Below are 19,787 nucleotides of genomic sequence, written 5' to 3'. Positions count from 1 at the left end.
CATCACTTGGACCCATCATTCAGGCACATGGTTTCTCCTACCACTGCTACGCTGATGACACACAGCTCTACTTGTCTTTCCAGCCCAACAACACCACAGTGACTGCTCAAATCTCTGCCTGCCTGGCAGACATCTCGGCCTGGATGAAGGAACACCACCTGCAACTTAACCCAGCCAAGACCGAGCTCCTCGTCTTTCCAGCCAACCCTGCTGTTGAACACAACATCACTGTGCAGCTGGGTTCAACTACAGTAACGCCTTCCAAAATGGTCAGAAATCTAGGGGTAACCATCGATAACCAACTCAATTTCACAGACCAAATCTCAAAGACAACACGATCATGTAGATTTACACTCTACAATATCAGGAAGATAAGACCCTTCCTCTCTGAACATGCCACACAACTGCTTGTTCAGTCACATGTCATATCTAGACTGGACTACTGTAACGCTCTCATTGCAGGCCTCCCTGCATGTGCAATTAGACCCCTGCAAATGATCCAGAATGGAGCAGCACATCTGGACTTTAATGAACCAAAGAGAGCGCATGTTACACCACTCCTTGTCTCTCTTCACTGGCTGCCGATTGATGCACGTATCAAATTCAAGTCTCTGATGCTGGCATACAGAACAGTCACTGGGTCTGCTCCAGCATACCTAAAATCATTTCTGCAGAGCTACAAGCCCACTAGAAGCCTGCGGTCGGCTAATGAGTGGCACCTTGTTGTACTAACACACAGAGGCACCAAAACACTTTCCCGGACTTTCAGCTTCGTTGTACCATGATGGTGGAATGACCTTCCCAACTCCATCCGTGAAGCTGACTCACTTTCTGTCTTCAAAAAATGGCTAAAAACACATCTTTTCCATGAGCACTTAACCAGTCACTAAATAAAATTAAAAATGAAATTCTTGTTGCACTTTAATCTGTCTTGAAAACTACTATTCTGATGCTAGTGAAACTTTGTAATGCAGCACTTTTCGTACCACTGTCTCCTTAAGATGATTCGTTTATAATGTATTCCTCTTTTGTAAGTCGCTTTGGATAAAAGCATCTGCCAAATGAATAAATGTAAATGTATTTTCTTAGTTTAAAGCCCAGGTCTGGGACAAGACTAAAACAGTCAAATCTGTATATGAAAGCCATTTAAAAGTACCAAAAATAAATGATGAAAGCCTGTTAAAAAATTTCCAATTGAGCTTTAATGAGATCTTCATTTAAAAAAAGCTAAAAAAAAAAAAAAAAAAAAAAAAAATTATCTTTCCGTTTTAATAAAACTCAACCCCTGGGACATGAAAGTGCCAAACTTGAAGAAACACTGATATATTGTAAAAAAAATAAAGTCGTCTGACATCAATGTAAATTAACACAATGTTTTGTTTTTAAAAAGTGTACATTCTGCACTATTTCTAGGTGATTAATCAAATGTAAATAAATTAGTGTCAATGATAATGTTTACTCTTTGCACAGATGGTCAGAATGAAGCACAAAGAAACATTCACTCAAATCATGCTGGATAACATGATCATCAGGATTTGTTCATGCAAATAAAATGTTTAAAAATAGTTAGAAAAGAATGCAAGATGAGACACACATAAATATGACCACAAACTCACTATAAATGATTCAGGAATGGAAGATTTCAACAGCGGAATATGGATAATAGTCAACACACAGAATGCCTTCTAAGGTGCCCTACTTCTGACTAAAATATCACAACTATTATTTCTTAAAACACAGACCAATACAATCCATGACAAAAAGCCATATGAAGAACAAAGAAATGGACCTAAAAATATTGAAATAAATATTCTGGTGAAAATTGTAAGAACATATCCTGGTCATATTTCACGCCACAAATAAGAAACTTTGTTTTTCTTAAAGAAAATGAAGCCTATATGTTTTAGGTCCATTAAGATTTTTTTTTTTTATGACAAGCACATCATCCCCCAGATTCTCATTAATGTAATGAAATAATAATAATAATAATTGTTTAAATTGCAAAGTTTTTGTACATCATGGTTGAATTTTTTGTTCTGCCTTTAATTTATGCTTATTTAAATAAAAAAAACAGCTTTGTAATACAGCATTTTTTTATTTTAATTATAATTATTATTATTATTTTTAAACTGGTTATTTAAAGATAAATATATATTTTTTTGAATACAGTAGTACAGTTATGATAATCTGTGGTGACAATGTCCTTAACAGTCATAAACATAATTGTACAATGCAAAATATTTAATGGTTCTTAAATAGTAATTTCTTTATACAATACATAATTCCTTAATCTTTTTCTGTCTTTTAATTTTGGGGTAAAATCTTGTCACAGTCTGGCTGGCCTGACTGTGCCTACCCTATCCGTTTGTCTCATCTGAATGTTTTTCCTGGGTTTGCCTTGCCTCTCACGCCCTCTTGTGTCTTGCAGGTGCCACAGTTGGCCAGCTCCAGTTGCCTTGGTAACGACCGTTACTCCAATCAGACGATCATTCGCGGCACCTGCTCCCCCAATTACCTCTCCCTATATCAGCTCCCTTCGTCTCTTGTCCTGTGGTGAATCATTTTGTGTGTTTGTTAGTGTGTTGGTCTGTTCCCTGAGTCTGTCAATTTGCTATTGAAGCTTTGGTCAGTTCTAGTGTTTTAATAGTTCTGATCTCAGTTTACCGTTGTCTTCTTTGTCGTCCCCCTGCTGCTGCCAGCATCCATGGAGGCCATCCCCCTGCCGCTGCCAGTGTCCACAGAGGCCATTCCCCTGTCAGCGTCCATGGCCACGGAGGCCGTTCCCCAGTCGCTGTCAGTGCTCCTGGCCACGGAGGCCGTTCCCCTGTCAGTGCTCCCGGCCATGGAGGCTGTTCCCCAGTCACTGCCAATGCTCCCAGCCACAGAGGCCATTCCCCAGTCGCTGCAAGCGCTCCTGGACTTGGAGGCTGTTCCTCAGTCGCTGCCAGCACTCCCGGCCATGGAGGCCGTTCCTCAGTCGCTGCCAGCGCTCCCGGCCACGGTGGCCGTTCCCAAGTTGCTGCCAGTCTCGGCCATGGAGGCTGTTCCCCAGTTGCTGCCAGCGCTCCCAACCACGGCGGTCACTGTGCAGCCTGTCCTGTTCCCTGTGGTCATCGAGTGTGTCCAGTTCCCTGAGGCTGTCGACGAGCCTGTCCAGTTCTTTGTGGCTGTCGGCAAGTCTGTCCAGTCCCCTGTGACTGTCGATGATTCTGTCCTGCCCCTGGTGACCTTCAATGATCCTGTCCAGTCCCTAGTGGCCATCAACCAGCTCTTTACTCATCCCAGAAACCAGCACCCTTCAGACACCAGTCACCAGTCTGTGGCTCACAGCTATGTCCATCTGGCCACTGCTCAGGCTGTCCATTTCCCAACTTTCACCCCTTGGTCCATCTACTGCTCTTTGGTTGCCCTAGCCACTGGGTCCTCTGATTTCCCCGTTACGGTCTGCCTCTTCACCTTTCCATTCCCTACAGCTATTCTAGTCCCCTCAGTTTTTGGTCCCTTACCCTTCCTTGTCTGCCCAGCCTGTTCCCTGCTCATTGCCGGATCTCCTACAGTTCTCAGTGGCCGCTCGCTAGTCTGTCCAGCCCTAAGTGGCCGCTTCCCAGTCTGTACAGCCTTCAGCAACCACTTCCCTGTCAGCCCTGTCCTACGCAGCCATCTATGACCAGTCCTCTGAAACCCCTGTCCAGTCCAACCAGTCTTTTGCGGCCGCCACCCAGACTTCGGGCACCACCCAGACTTCAGCTGCCACCATAGACCTCATTGGTTACCCAGCCTCCTCCCAGGCCCATCCTGCTATTATCTCCTTTATCTCCACCCTCATCCTCTCCCAGCTTCCCACTTGCCCTGTCACTTACTCTGTCCTAAACCCCATATTAGCCTGTCCTGCACTAAACCTCTTTCCGGTCCCTTCCTTGTCCCTGGGTCTGCTCCCTCGCCTGCCTGGTCAGTTCCCGATCGATCACCTAACCTATCCTGGCTCCCCAATTGTCTGCCCTGGTTCACTGGCTGTCCACCCAACCTTTTCTGGCTCCCTAATGCTCTCCCCAGTCTGCCCTGGATCTCTGGCCACCCACTAGACCAGTCTTGGCTCCCTGTCCCATTCCTGAGACCTCCTCCCTGGCCACTGGACCCCGCTCCCTTCCTTAAACCTCCTCCCCGGTCCCTCCCACCGGTTCCACCAGGGACGGCCCTGCCGGTTCCTCCCTGGTTTCTCTCCTTTCCCTCCCTTTCTTGTGTTCTTTCTGTTCTGTGTTTGTGCCAGTTTTGTTTGTCTTGTCTGATGTTTATGTCTCCCTTCTGGGATGCCAGGAGGCATCCTTTTGAAGGGGGGTAGTGTTGGGATCACTTGTTCTGATACGATGTTTGTTGAGTGCATGGCTCAGTGTTATTCGCCTGGCCATGTGCTCTTTCTGTCTTTGTTTTGTCTCCATGTGGGTGCATGGCTTTGGTCGCAGTTTCCTTGCCATGTGCTCTTCAGTTGGTTTTGTGTTTCATGTTCAGAACATGGTGTCTGGATCCTGACTCTCCTGTCTGGTTTGGTTTTGGTTCTGATGTCAGGATCCGGACACTCATGCTCCATGTCTTGTCTTTCTTCCCTCCCTCCCTGGTCAGTTCCTTTTGTGTTGGTTTGTCACTTGTGGACACCAGGAGGTGTCCGTAAGTGGAGGGGTACTGTCACAGTCTGGCTGGCCTGACTGTGCCTCCCCTGACTATCTGTTTGTCTCATATGAATGTTTTTCCTGTGTTTGCCTGGCCTCTCACGCCCTCTTGTGTCTTGCAAGTGCCACGTCGAGTTGGCCAGCTCCAGTTGCCTTGGCAACGATCGTTACTCCATTCAGACGATCATCCACGGCACCTGCTCCCCCAATTACCTCTCCCTATATCAGCTCCCTTCTTCCCTTGTCCTATGCTGAATCGTTTTGTGTGGTTGTTAGTGTGTCTGTCTGTTCCCTGAGTCTGTCAGGTTGCTATTGAAGCTTTGGTCGGTTCTAGTACTAGTTCTGTTTTCAGTTGACCTTTTTCTCCATCAAGAGTTTTTTTTTTTTTTTGTCCTTGGCTAAATAAAGCTCATATTTTGCCTCATCTCTGCAACTGGGTGCTTCTTCCCTGAGACAACCGTGACAAATGTGAGCTAGACATGTTTTCATGAGATTCACTCATTCTCCCAACATGAAGTGACAATGCGGAAAAAAATCTACAAAAATAACTATTTAAATTGTCAAGTATTTATACGTCATTGTAGTATGTGTTGTACTGCCTTTAATTTATGCTGATTAAAATACAAATGGCATTGTAATACAGTGTTTATTATTTTTTGTATTAATAAACTTATATATTATTCACTCAGGAAGTGACACTACTGTAATGCGGAAAAAAATTTGTACAAAAATAACAATATAAATTGTGAAGTATTTATACATTTATACATATGTGTTGTACTGACTTTAATGCTGATTAAAATAAAAATTGCATGGTAATACAGTGTTGTTTATTAATTGCATTTATACACTAATACTGTATATTATTAATACATTAATATTTTTTGTTTTTATATAAAACATAAAATAAAAAAATATTTAAAAAATACTATATAACAGTAATGAGAATTTGGGGTGAAAATATGCTTAATTGTCATGAAAATAATGTAAAAAATAGGCTCCACTTTCTTTATGCAATATATATATATATATATATATATATATATATATATAAAAAATTTCTGTCTCTTAATTTTGGAGTGAAAATGTGACCTGGACATATCTTCATGAGATCTACTCATTCAGGAAGTGACATTACTGTAATGCAGAAAAAAAAAAAATTATGATTTACATTTTTTAAGTATTTATTTATACATCATGGTAGTATTTGTTGCTGATTTAAATAAAACAAGCTTTGTAATACAGTATTTACAGTAAAGAAAATACTGTTTAACAGTAAGGAGATTTTAATGAGAATCACCATTAAGAATAATGAACATTTAAAAAAGAAACACGAGTAAAACATTTGGATGCATTACAGTAACGAGTATTTAGGGTGAAAATTTGCTTATTACTTGTCATGAAAATAATTTTACAATGCAAAATATTCCAATTGTCCTAAAAATAGGCTTCATTTTCTTTATACAAAATACAATTTCTTTCTTTTTTTTTCTTTTGGGGTGTGATTCACTCATTAACCCAACAGGAAATTACACATAAAGTATGTAGAACGTATGCCCTCATAAAAATCTTGTTACTTTGCGTTATAAAAATGTAAAAAAAAAAAAGAAAATAATAATAATATATATATATATTATTTCTGTATTTGTGTTTACAGATTTCTGTAAAGGTGGATTTGGTAAAGGTGCTCTATAAACGTTCCGTAAATTCATTCAGGTTTTTTTTCTGCTGTGTAAACGAACGGTCGCATAATTAATGCTGCAGTGGTTAGAGGGCAAAACGCTTCACAAAGGTCATTTGTTAAAGGAAGTGCCCTAAATGATTAATCATACAAAGAAATGCCTCCTCACATCAGTGTTGTCAAACCATAATGTGTGCCAGCGGCAAAAAACATTTTAGAGATGCAACAAATAGCCGTGAATCTTCAAGCGCAGAGAATAAAACACAGTATTGTGGCTGTTTTTAGCAAGCTGGTTATGACGCCTAATAAACAAATGCGCTCTCTGATCCGAGCACAGCTCTCGTCTATTGGAAATAATTAATTCATCCTTTTCAGATTATCTGAATCATCTGATGTGGAATACCCAGAAGAGGAGCAAATAAAAGCAGTCAGCTGCAGTAAGATCTTCTGTACTTCCAGAAGGATTTTTGGAACATGAAAATGAAACAGCCAACAGTGAGGTTTTGGCTGCTTCTCATCATGAGTATCAATCCCTCAGGGTCTGTAGAACTTGAAGGAGTTTAAAAGGATTCGTTCCATTTAATTATATTTCACACACATGAGAAGATTCCAGGTACAGTATCTGTAATTAAGACAATCATAGAAATGTTTGCTTCATCTTTCCACTGAATCATAACCACATAATTCCACAGTGGGTGAATCTCACCAAACCTGTCAAGAACATTTACAGCTCATGTATTTCACTACAAAATCAAAAGAAAGAATTCAAATGTATATTATGATTAATGAAAATGAAGCCTATTTTTTATGACAAAGGAATATTCCGGGTTCAATACAAGTTCAGCTCAATCGACAGCATTTGTGGCATAATGTTGATTACCACAATTTTGATTTCGACTCGTCCCTCCTTTTCTTTAAAAAAGCATAAATGGAGGTTACAGTGAGACACTTACAATGGAAGTCAATGGGGGAAATTATTAGAGGGTTTAAAGGCAGAAATGTGACGCTTATAATTTTATAAAAGCACTTACATTAATTCTTCTGTTAAAACTCATGTATTATTTGAGCTGTAAAGTTGTTGAAATTGTCTTTTTTAGGGTTGTTTTAGGGCGTTACGTCGTCATGGCAACAAAGTTTTAAAATTGAGTATAACAACTTTACACAGAAATGGCTAATAAGCCATTTTATCACACTAAAATCATGTTAACACATTTTGTTTACATCTTGTGGCTATACTTTTAAAACAGTGAGTATTTTAACATGATTAGGTGTGGTGGTGGTGTAGTGGGCTAAAGCACATAGGTGGTAATCAGAAGATTGCTGGTTCAATCCCCACAACCACCACCATTGTGTCCTTGAGCAAAACACTTAACTCCAGGTTGCTCCGGGGTGATTGTCCCTGTAATAAGTGCACTGTAAGTCACTTTGGATAAAAGCATCTGCCAAATGCATAAATGTAAATGTTTAACGTTTACAGATTGACCCCCATTGACTTCTATTGTAAGTGCCTCTCATTCTCATTACTATAATGTGAAAAAATTGTTGTTTAAAATGTTTATAGTGTACATTATTGTTGCATTTGTTTTACTGTTTTCAAATGAAACAGATAAGAAAAACTTGCTTTATACCATGTGACCCGCATTTGGTTTTCAACTACTGAAAATCGGTAAATTTCTGGATGGAGCCACATTGAGAGCCCCGTATCTCTGGGACTTAACCTTATAGGGGCTTAAAAATGAAGATACAAAAAGGAAAGTTTGTTCAGAACCAGAATCTAAAAGAATATTAAGATATCTTTAAAACTTCAGGAGTTATAGTCTCTCAAACTTTGGAAAATCAACACAAAAAAGTGCTTTTTCCCATTTTTGGACCCACACCATTGGGATATAATGCAACAGGAGGTGCTGAAGTCAACTCATTTTAGTAACAGATCTACCAATCTATGTGTACAAATAAAATCATGATGCTGACACCTTTCTAAGGGTGTTTTTTTTACCTGTAGATGTGCTCCAAAATCATAGGTGAAAATTGTCATTTTGACCCCGTTACAAAAAAATATTGATCCATGACATTTAATATTTTGACTTGCATCATCATTTATGTGTATCTTTCTTTATAAAAAGTATTAACAAAATCCAAATTTTCAGCCGGTGAAGTGTCTGACCTTCGGTTGATTTGATATGGAATATCCCTATAGTAATTTTTTAATGTAAGGGGCTGTTCACACAGGAAAGACTTTTGTCCGTCTGGGCTGATTTAAACTGTTTTTAAACTCACCTTAAACACCAGTCGTGCTATGAGTCGGGTCAGATTGCTGAGGTGACTGTACAGTCCAGTGTTCACCAGGCCTGGGTCAACTACACTCGCCGTCACCGCAGATCTGCTCGACTGAAGTTCGTAGTGCAGGTGGTAGGTGAACAGAACCTGTGCCAGCTTGCTCCGGGCATACGCCTCATGGGCACTGTAACACTGCCTGCAAAACAAAACGCACAAAAAATATGCAAACTGATTTGAGTCAATTTACAGTAGCACCTTCAATACACCTCTAGAAGATAGTTCAAATCACCTTACACACAACCTAGTGAGCTGCCTATCTAGGCAGCATTTTAAGGCATCATGAAGGTTGTTCCAAAAGGCAGTCAGTAACATGCTGCCTTCTAAGATACCTTCTTAGGTCAAATTCTATGGCAGTATTGATGAGCTTAGTTGAAATCCATCCAAGATGTCAGACAAAACAAGAGAAATGTTGATAATAAATACAATGCATTCAATACTCAAAAGTAGTCATAAAATGGTTAAATCTTAAAAAACAGACAATTTTTCCCAATTTTTGTGTATGCTATGTATTTATACTAAATTGAAGATCGCGTCGATTGCTTTGCAACCTGCTAACGTCGAACTCTATTGAGACTGATTGCAAGTCAAGTACTTTGTTTGTATGCCAATGTAGAGTGTTCGAAATGTTTGTAAAACGAAGATTTCAAACTGAGACGGATTAGCGTGACTGTGGGCTTAAAAGACAGCTGCCTATTTACATTAATATTTATGCATTTTTTATTTCAGGGCTCCATTTTTCTGTGCAACTGTGTTTCTGTGTTGGCGACTCTCTTTAATTATGTGCAGCTGTTTTCTGTTGCGTATAAGAAATGGGTCATTGACAAATAAGGTTGTACGGGGGTGGGGGCTGGGTAGCTCAGCGAGTATTGATGCTGACTATCACACCTGGAGTCACGAGTTTGAATCCAGGGCGTGCTGAGCGACTCTAGCCAGATCTCCTAAGCAACCAAATTGGCCCGGTTGCTAGGGAGTGTAGAGTCACATGGGGTAACCTCCTCGTGGTCGCTATAATGTGGTTCTCGTTCTCGGTGGGGCGTGTGGTGAGTTGTGCGTGGATGCCGCGGAAAATAGCGTGAAGCCTCCACACGCACTATGTCTCTGTGGTAATGTGCTCAACAAGTCACGTGATAAGATGCGCGGATTGATGGTCTCAGACGCGGAGGCAACTGAGATTCGTCCTCCGCCATCTGGATTAAGGCGAGTCACTACACCACCACGAGAACTTAGAGCGCAATGGGAATTGGGCATAAAATAAAAATAAAAATAAAGTTGTACGAGGTGATTAAAAATATAATATTTAAAAATCATTTAAAACATGTGTCAAGCTCATAAACATGTAATCTTTGAGTTCATGTTGTCTTTACACATTTTTGAAAAACATTTATAGCATTTTCTACAAAAAAATGCAAATGTATTAAAATTGTTTCCTTGCACCTTGAATACATAAAAGTGAATGCAACTTAATTATTAATTTCAAAAAAGTTTTCAAACATGTGTTTCAAGGTGAAAAATATTTTTTACAAATATCATGAATTTTTAAGTCAAGAAGATCAAGAAGTTTTCTCATGGTTGCACCAAATGACCTGAACAAAATGTGTGTTTTCATAAAAATGTCGATATTTAATGATATGAAAAAATTATGATTTGCTTTTAGTCTTCACACACAGTCTTGTGGCTCTAAAGAGATCTTCTGGTTTTTATTTTTTATGATTTTTGTCACATGACAACAAAATTTCTACCTACATTTGATTTGGTGGACAAAAGTTTTTCAAATATTAATCATATTTGAAAATAATAATGGTTTTTATTTTTATTTTTAAAGCCACAAATGGCCCAGACAAAGCTGTTACTATTATTCTGAATAAATAATACACAGAAGCAAGCAATGGACATGTCTCTGATTGGTTAAAATGATCAACTGTGAGTTAAATAGAAAATTAAATGGAAAATATTAATTTATAACATATAACGAGCAGAACTACATGACTGCAATAATTGACACTTTTCACAATTAGTTAATTGTGGCAGCTGTCATTGTAATCTCGATTATTTATTTGATTAATTGTACAACCCTAGTATAATTATAAAGTTAGTCAAAGTTTCTTGCACTGAAACTGTAATTTAGTGTTTCATGACAATTTTACACCCTCTCTCTGACCCTGACACCCATCTACTAAACAATAATGTGCCACAGCGGCTTGAGTCTCTCTGACCTATTTCATTTTTTTACTTTTTTATTTTAATTTTATTTTTTATAAAAAATGTTTCCTTGCTCTAAGTGGTACAAGGCTAGGTGACTTTAACTACACTTGCCATCTGAACACACAAAATATTGTACTAGATTTCGATGATTCTAAGTGGTTTTATCAAACCGTGCGAGACTCATTGTGTTCAGGTCATGTGAGCCACTATAGGAAAAGAATGGGTAAGACTTTATAACACAGACGTTTAAAATCAATAAATCAGCCACAATGCAGAGCACACACAGGTGTGTTTTTACTATATTAGTGAGGACATCTCATTGACTTCTATTAATTATATTTATCCTAACCCAACTGTAGAGCCGAGGAGGGCGGGGCCGGGCTGGAATGAGACACACCCGGTCCCCAATCAGCCTGATGGGGCGCGCGAGGGATAAAGGCGGCCGGGGACGACAGTTCGAGAGAGAGAGAATTGCAGGAAGCTGTACTGTGTGTTTATGGTTGTGTGTTTTGTTTAAATTGTTTCTTAAATTATTATTTATATTATTAAGCCGGTTCTCGCCTCCTCCTTTCCACTGAACCCCCTTACACTGATGCCGAAACCCGGGAAGGAGGAGGGATTCCCATCGCAGAGTCCTCGACACTGCCGTCCACCCAGGGGAGCGCCGCTGCCGTCCGACGGGGGACGGAGTAGCCCGACCACCCGGACGCGGGGAACAGCCACCGTCCACGAGGCGAGTGGGGACGGGACTCCCCGACCACCTGGAGCGAGGGAGCCGCTGCCGGGGGCGGAGGAGTGCCCTGCCATCCCCCGGGAACGCGGAGGGGTCGAGAGAAGACCGCCGTCCACGGGGGGAGGAGGGAAGCGACTCCCCGACCGCCTGGAGTGGTAGGGCCGCTGCCAGGGGCGGAGGAGTGTCCCCACGGGACACCGGGAACGCGGAGGGGTGTTCTGTCCGCTGGGGGTCGGAGGTCTGACTCCGGTCCGCCCGGGGAGGAGCGGCTGCAGTCTGCCTGAAAGGGTGGAGTAGTGATCGAGGACCACGCGACGGCGCATCAGAGAACCGGTGAGTTTCTTTTTCTCTCTCTCCTCTCTCTCTCTCTGTCGCTCCGTGTTGGCCTTTCCCTCGCCATTTTGTTTTGTTGTTTTTCCCCTCCTGTCTGCTCCCAGGTCGAGGAAGGCGGGGATGACCCTCCGGCAGTCGGGGTGTAAGGCACGCCCCCCCCCCCGGAGAGGAAGGGTGGGGGATGTACGTCATGCCGGGGGCTCCCCGGCCTGAGGCAACGCCGGGAGAAGTGTAGAGCCGAGGAGGGCGGGGCCGGGCTGGAATGAGACACACCCGGTCCCCAATCAGCCTGATGGGGCGCGCGAGGGGATAAAGGTGGCCGGGGACGACAGTTCGAGAGAGAGAGAATTGCAGGCAGCTGTACTGTGTGGTTTTTGGTTGTGTGTTTAAGTTGTTTATTAAATTATTATTTATATTATTAAGCCGGTTCTCACCGCCTCTTTCCACTGAACCCCCTTACACCAACCCCTTCCACTAAACCTAACCATCACACAAGCTTAAAATATATATATATATAGATAGATAAACATCATCAGACCCATTTTTGAGCCTTTTTTTTTTTTTTACTGGTGAGGATACTCAAAATGTAATTTTTCAATATATTACTATATTACCACAATTATGTCTACTTTATTAGTGATTAAATCTGGCCTTCACAAGGATAGATACATCTGCACACACATACAGATCAAAGAGTTTGACCCCAGTGTGAGTGTTTATGCTAGAATTGTGATGTTTCTTTGTAACACCATGGTCAGGTTTGACTGTAAGCATAAATGGCATCATTGCAAAATTAAAACAAAAATGCTACAATTTGACAAATTTTTTTTTATTTCATAATGTCTAAATAAACTGTATATCCAATTTATAACATGATAATATTTATAAATTCAATTTGGGTAATGAGCACTGAAGCTATCTACTGGTTATAATGATAATTTCTTGTAATTGTTACTTTTATTCCAGCAGATACAATACAAAGTGGAGGTTTTTAAGTGAAGATAATATAAAATGTGCTTATTTTATATGAAAATAAATGGAGTAATTTAGTAATTTAGAGCTAAATGAGGTAATGAAATAACATAAAATCCTAAAAGAAATCCATAACTGTAATGTTTTTACATTTCTTTAAAAAAAAAAAGGTTCACATTTGATGTTTCGAGTCAAATTTAATATGTACTATGTAATTCCATCACACTCTCACGGCGAAATCGTCAGGATTTGTACGACTTCTAAATTTGGCTAAGTCGTATGATATCGTGCGACTGCACTCGTTTGAATTCCTACGAATTTCACTACAGCCAATGACATCGCTGGACATCGTTTCCATCTAATCCACGACAATTACTTGCTTCTATCACACACAACAGCTTCCTATCATGTTTACACACTCTACTGATTGGATAAGTTTAGATAAGGGGTTTGAATGAGGGCATAATATTAATAAGTATGTCCTTAACACCTTGTGCGCGGAACTCGCGCTTACTTCCACATTAGACATCCGGGAATTTGCACGTGATGAAGAACATTGTTGCGAGACCATACGAAATAGCCAACTCGTAAATAATGTACGAATTCTCCAGAGATCGTGTTGTGTAATTCTAAGTGTCTATACTTTTTAAAGGTAATCAACATTATACCACAAATGCTGTCGATTGAGCTGACCTTGTATTGAACCCGGGTTATTCTTTTAAAAACAAACCAAAGACACAAATAAGAAAGCTCAGATTTAAGAGTTTAAACATTCCAAACACTGGAATCTGTTTCTGTTGAACAGCAGGATATTTCCTCTGACGATTCTTATAGAGAGTTAACTGTGTGTGTCAGTGACTTTAACCATTAGTGATTGAATACACTGAGATTACTGAACCAAATAAAATGTAAGACAGTGTACAACGACTAAAGCAAGCCCTAATATAAAATGCATACTGTATATGATGTGTTTTTATGTTTAATAATCACAATATAGTCATTCTGCAATATTCAGATTGACAGATCTGTGTTATCACTAACACACGTTATAACAAGTCTCTCAGCTTGAAGCTGTTTTGTCCAAGTGTTCTAAAGGAGGCATATGGTTTCAATGTAAATGGGTTACCAGAAGAGGATTTATAAAGCATTTGTAGACGTATATCCAGTATTTATGAATAAATGCTACAGCCAATAAGCACTATTATATGACCTAAAATAACATACCAATACATGAGTCCCTTTATATGAGTTTACACAATGACTCGGGGCAGCATCCGCCTTATCTTTTGATTTATTTGGACATTTCGGCATTCTAGATCGTGAGATTAAGGCTTCCTTCAGGTAAGACTGACTTTATTTATTTTTACCCCAGACATTTGAAGTGTAATTTCAACAGGAATGTGTTGTGAAACTCACATGTTTTGTAGCTCATGCAGACAGATGTCAGCGGTGTAGTGTGCAGTCGACGACACACTGATTACTCTTGAACATGAGACTCATCATTCCCAGAATGCACCAGTTTGTCCAGCAGAAGGGGTGTCAACAGGAAATGGCCGAGGTAATTGGTGGCAAAATGTGTCTCAAATCTGTCCAGTGTTCTGCCTTCAGAAACCAACATAACAGCAGCTAAGACATAAAAACATAAATTATATATATATATATATATATATATATATATACAATTATTTATAAAATAATATATATATTAAATCTGGCTGGTTCTGTTCCAAAATCTAAAACCCATTTTAAAGGAATATTCCGGGTTCAATACAAGTTAAGCTCATTCGATAGCATTTGTGGCATAATATTGATTACCACAAAAATTGATTTAAACAAAAAGTCAATGGGGTCAATCTGTAAATGTTAAAATACTGTTTCAAAAGTATAGACACAAGATGTAAACAATATGTGTGTTAACATGATTTTACTATGATTAAACCTTTCTGTGTAAAGTTATATCCAATTTTACAACTTTGTTTCCATGACGATGTAACACCTTAAACCCTAAAACGACTGTAAAAAAGATTATTTAAACAACTTTATAACTCAAATAATACACAAGTTTTAACTGAAGATTTAACCCTCCTATTGTGTTCAGAATCTGCATACAGCTTTTGCATTTGCGGGTCAATTTTGACCCGGTGGAATTCAAGCTTATAAATAATTCATAACCCAAGGGTTTTTATCTAAAACTATATTGTAAGTCATTAATAATTCATTCTTGGGGGTCTGGGTAGCTCAGTGGTAAAAGAAGCTGACTACCACACCTGGAGTTCGCTAGTTCGAATCCCAGGGCGTGCTGAGTGACTCCAGCCAGGTCTCCTAAGCAACCAAATTGGCCCGGTTGCTAGGGAGGGTAGAGTCACATGGGGTAACCTCCTCGTGGTCGCTATAATGTGGTTGGTTCTCAGTGGGGCGCGTGGTGAGTTGAGCGCAGATGCCGCGGTGGATGGCATGAAGCCTCCACATGCTACATCTCCGCGGTAACGCCCTCAACAATCACGTGATGAGATGCGTGGATTGACGGTCTCAGACGCAGAGGCAACTGAGATTCGTCCTCCGCCACCCTGATTGAGGTGAATCACTTCACCACCACGAGGACTTACAGTGCATTGGGAACTGGGCATTCCAAATTGGGTGAAAATCCAAATAATAATAATAATAATATTTAATTCTTAACTGTTCATACGGCATTTTAACTGACAAACATAAAAGCTATTAATTAATATGCCTTTTTTTAGAAATAATAAAATGTAGAAATTCTTTGACATTTCATAATAAACATTAACTACAGCAAAACCAGATTGATAGATGTCAAGACATCTTTTTATCAACATTTCATCTAAATATAACGTAATATACAATTTATATTAACATCTAAAGTGAGAATTATTAGTGATTTGAATGAATTTCCTGTTACTCATAACTGCTCAATACAACGTTTTCTTTTTCAAAACAACTGTACAACTCAAGTACACAACATGAATACTTCTTTACTATGTTTTTAAGATAAATCTATTATATTTACTCTCATGAACTGTTGAATGTGGATGTGTGAGTATTCTGAAAGGCTGCAGAGTAAAAATTGGACAATTTCCTTTTTCAAGCTCTATTTAGACTAATGTGTGAATGAACTTTTACTCTAGCCACACCCCCTTTAGACAGTAGTACCTTTGATTTAGATTATTTCTTATGTTTGATATAGACTTCATTTCTGTTTGTACAGGAATGTGTGTGTGTGTGTGTGTGACTGTATGTGTGTGTGTTTGAGTGTGTGTCTGTGTGTGACTCTATGTGTATGTTTGTGTGTGACTGTATGTGTGTGTGTGTGACTGTATGTGTGTGCATTGTGGGATTTAAAATGTATCCAAGTGTCTCGAGTGTTTTGACTATGTTCTCCAAAATTCATTCAGATCCATTTAATGATTCAGTGACCATTTCTGGTGATGCCAACAGTTGATGTCTTGTGTGAAATGAGTGTGTGACTGTGTGTGTGACTGTATGTGTGTGTGTGTGTGTGTGACTGTATGCGTGTGTGTGTCTGTGTGTGATTGTATGTGTGTGTGTGTGTCTGTGTGTGACTGTATGTGTGTATGTGTGTGTGTGTGTGTGTGTGTCTGTGTGTGACTGTATGTGTGTGTGTGTGTCTGTGTGTGACTGTATGTGTGTGTGTGTGTGTGTGTGTGTGTCTGTGTGTGACTTTATGTGTGCGTGTGCAGTCCAGGGGCGTAGCAGTCATTTTAAAAGTGTGGGGGACACAGTGTCAGTAGGTGGCTTGCACAGACCCAACACTTACAGTACAGTATTAATATATTTCAGTATATATTAATATATACATATTATTTACTTATTTACTTCTAATATTTGTAGTATTTTAAAGATGCAAGTATTGCAAAATAATTGCAATTTTAGGGGCAAAAATAAAGGGCATCTTGTGTAGCACATCAATAAAAGACTGAGCACAAGTTGGTCCTGAATAAATGATTATGATAATTGTGCATGTGCACAATTTTATTTTTGACTCTGTGCTTGTGCATTGTGGGATTTAAAATGTATCCAAGTGTCTCGAGTGTTTTGACTATGTTCTCCAAAATTCATTCAGATCCATTTAATGATTCAGTGACCATTTCTGGTGATGCCAACAGCTGATGTCTTGTGTGAAATGAGTTAGTTACTGAATCAACGATCAAAAGAACATTTTAATTCTTTAAAATGTGTATATCTACAGATCTACAAAGAGACTTCAGTAGAGGTTTTAAGCATTATAAGAACAAAGCAAATCTATCATTTCCCTACAGATTGTGAGCTGCTGAGCATGACTTTTATCAAAAGACAACAATAATAGCCTTATAATAATTATAATGAGTTTCAATAACATCCGTATGTTTTCATGTATAAAAAAAAGCATGTCTACATATCAGCTGACTTCAGTAAAATGCATAAGTGTTCTAAGAATACATCAGATCTATCTTTTTCCCTACAGTTTGTCGACTTCACACCAACATAGAGGTAAAAAACAGCAGCTGGTATTAAAAATAGCTTTACATATTTAACACAGATCTAGTAATCTGCTTAAATTGGCAAAAACAACCGATCAAACTATTACCTCACAAACATAATGTAAAAAACATATCTTAACGAAGACTCATGCGCTGATATAAACTCTTATAATGTGTGCTTAAAAGAAGGATTTTCTGCAGTGCATTTCACATAATGCTGCCAATCAAGAACGATATGCCGATAAATAACTCTCGTAACTTTCGTCACACAAAAAAAGTGTGTGAGAGAGTATGGGAAAGAGGCTAAATATAAGTGAAGTGTTTATAAGAAAAATGTAATTCATAGATGTGCAAAAAGATCTACATAATATCATGCATAAAGCCACTATTGATGCCTGGGTCAAAATTGACTCGTGAACATTTTTAAATGGATATATTTCTTAAACAATATTATTATGAAAAAAAAAAAAAAAAAAAAAAAAAAGATTATGTGTATTTTGATAGTCTTGAAACAGTCCCAAAATTTTGTTCCCGTACTAAAAACTATGTGGCATTTAAAAATAATTATCTACCTCGCCCACAATAGAACGGTTAATGTCAGTGCTTTTATAAAATTATAAACTTCACATTTCTGCCTTTAAACCCTCCAACGATTGGCTCCTTTGACTTCCACTGTAAGTGTCTCACTGGAACACAGATATAAAGAAAAGGAGAGATGAGTCTAAATTCATTTTTGTTGGAATCAACATTATGCTACAAATGCTGTTGATTGATCTTAACTTGTATTGAGCCCAGAATATTCCTTAAAGGCATCATGCATCTAATGCAAAGGCTGTTCCCAAAATCCATCCACAGTTCTGGATCATCAATTCTGTCCTTCTTCCAGGAAAGCATTTCAAATTAATCACCAAACATCCTGCTCAACACCTCTCTGTGACGGACATCATTGTTCAGATGGTATTATCAGGATTAAACTGCTATATATAAACTGTTTTAATCACAAAATAGTGTCTAGTAATGGATGAAAACTTACGAGGAGCAAAAAAGGGGAGACAATCACAGGTCCACCAGCATAATTTCCATATATATATATTTTTTTAAAGACTAAGCTAAAAATACAGTTCAATTAATTTTAATGATTCAGCTGTAAAAATAAAGGACATCTTGCTGTGGAATATCTGCTACAGTTTCACATGATAATTAGAGATTGAGCACAAGCTGGTCTTTGAATAAAGAAACATTTAATCAATTACAGTAATAACAACTGTGTAAAATTTTATTTCCCTATCTGTCACTCACTCGACGTTGTGTCAATGTAGTGACACTAGGGGTCGCCCTTGGGAGCCCCAAACACCTCTGATCTTTGAGAAAATGCCAATGGGAATTGGCGAGTGGAATTTGCATGCCACTACCCCGGACATACGGGTATAAAAGGAGCTGGCTCGCAACCACTCATTCAGATTTTCTCTTCGGAGTCGAGCGGTTGTGTATCAGCGAGCTGAATCCTCTGCCGTTCCATTCACCTCGAAAAGCTGTTGGATTTATGGCGCATTACAGCGGCTTCTCCCCCTCTTGCACCGGTGGAGTGCAGAGAATACCCCTGGGCGCTTCAGCAGCTAAAAGTGTATATTCTTCCTACTGAAAGTGTATATTTTCCCTTCTAAAAGAGTGGCATTAATGGAGAGCGTCTTTTTAAAGATGCCTTTCCGTTTGAGTGTATTTCCTGGTTGCGGTCGTTACCTCTCCGCTTCCGATGGCCACGATCGCGGTCTTACGTGCTTGGGCGATACCCATGCTGAGACAGCGTTCGTGGACGGGTCATGTTCTCACTACGAGAGCGTGACCATGGCAACGTTGCGGTCGCAGTTTTTTCCTTCCTTAGAGGAAAAAGCCACCCCAGCGGCTCCCCACCTCAGTCCTTCTACCTACGGGTTTGAGGCCACGTAGGTTAGCACTGGGGGTGATTTGGGGACCCCAGTGGGAGCCACTCCGCTGGGTAACTCCCCATGGACCTCCCATTCCCCAGTACGCTCCTTTGCCCTGCTGGGATGAGACTGCCAGCTCGTCTCAGGGCAAGTTCGCAATCTCGTTTCGGCACTCGCGAAATGGATGAGCTCTCGATTGTAGCATCGGAGAGCGGGCTGATGCTGAGGACTCGACTGGGCTCCCACTTTCGGGTGCGGTCACCCAGTCGCAGGCTGACGTGCAGCTGGCAGCCATGCTAGCCCGGGCGGCTGCGTGCGTCGGGCTGGAGTGGAACCCTCCACCCCCCCTTAACACTCACAGCTTGAAGATTGGTGGACACTCCACCCCCAGGTGGTCCAGCTGATTTGGAGTCGATTCAGTCAAGCGCAGGTAGACCTGTT

General features: G+C 39.9%; 1 protein-coding gene and 1 pseudogene across 1 annotated transcript in view; both read right to left on the bottom strand.

The window, feature by feature from the left end:
- Positions 1-19,787, bottom strand: part of LOC127446978 (neuroligin-4, X-linked-like) — a 760,753-nt gene that overhangs the window by 446,353 nt on the left and 294,613 nt on the right. The gene's annotated exons all lie outside the window — the stretch shown is intronic.
- LOC127447005 (dehydrogenase/reductase SDR family member on chromosome X-like) overlaps positions 1-19,787 on the bottom strand; it is a 74,925-nt pseudogene that overhangs the window by 5,592 nt on the left and 49,546 nt on the right.

This window comes from Myxocyprinus asiaticus, chromosome 10 (genome assembly GCF_019703515.2).
Source record: "Myxocyprinus asiaticus isolate MX2 ecotype Aquarium Trade chromosome 10, UBuf_Myxa_2, whole genome shotgun sequence".
In the NCBI taxonomy this organism is placed as follows: Eukaryota; Metazoa; Chordata; class Actinopteri; order Cypriniformes; family Catostomidae; genus Myxocyprinus; species Myxocyprinus asiaticus.
This window is presented reverse-complemented; position numbering and strand designations above follow the sequence as displayed.